The sequence below is a fragment of the Piliocolobus tephrosceles genome, chromosome 9, assembly GCF_002776525.5.
Source record: "Piliocolobus tephrosceles isolate RC106 chromosome 9, ASM277652v3, whole genome shotgun sequence".
Classification (NCBI taxonomy): domain Eukaryota; kingdom Metazoa; phylum Chordata; class Mammalia; order Primates; family Cercopithecidae; genus Piliocolobus; species Piliocolobus tephrosceles.
Genome location: NC_045442.1, coordinates 14,283,998 through 14,284,294, shown reverse-complemented (window position 1 = coordinate 14,284,294; position 297 = coordinate 14,283,998). Strand labels below are relative to the sequence as shown.

The 297-nt window shown below is 48.5% G+C and overlaps 1 protein-coding gene across 4 annotated transcripts in view; it reads left to right on the top strand.

Moving 5' to 3' along the window:
- The window catches only part of GRK5 (G protein-coupled receptor kinase 5), a 255,238-nt gene that overhangs the window by 222,588 nt on the left and 32,353 nt on the right, over positions 1-297 (top strand). The gene's annotated exons all lie outside the window — the stretch shown is intronic.

Sequence of the window (297 nt, the reverse complement as noted above, 5' to 3'; positions counted from 1 at the left end):
ACCATCATCAGCATCACCACCATCATCAGCATCACCACCATCATCAGTATCACCACCATCAACAGCATCACCACCATCATCAGTATCACCACCATCAACAGCATCACTGCCATCAACAGCATCACCACCATCATCAGCATCACCACCATCAGCAGCATCACTGCCATCATCAGCATCACCTCCGTCATTAGCATCATCGCCATCATCATCACCACCATCATCAGCATCACCTCCATCATTAGCATAATCACCATCATCAGCATCGCCACCATCATCAGCATCACCTCCATCATTAGC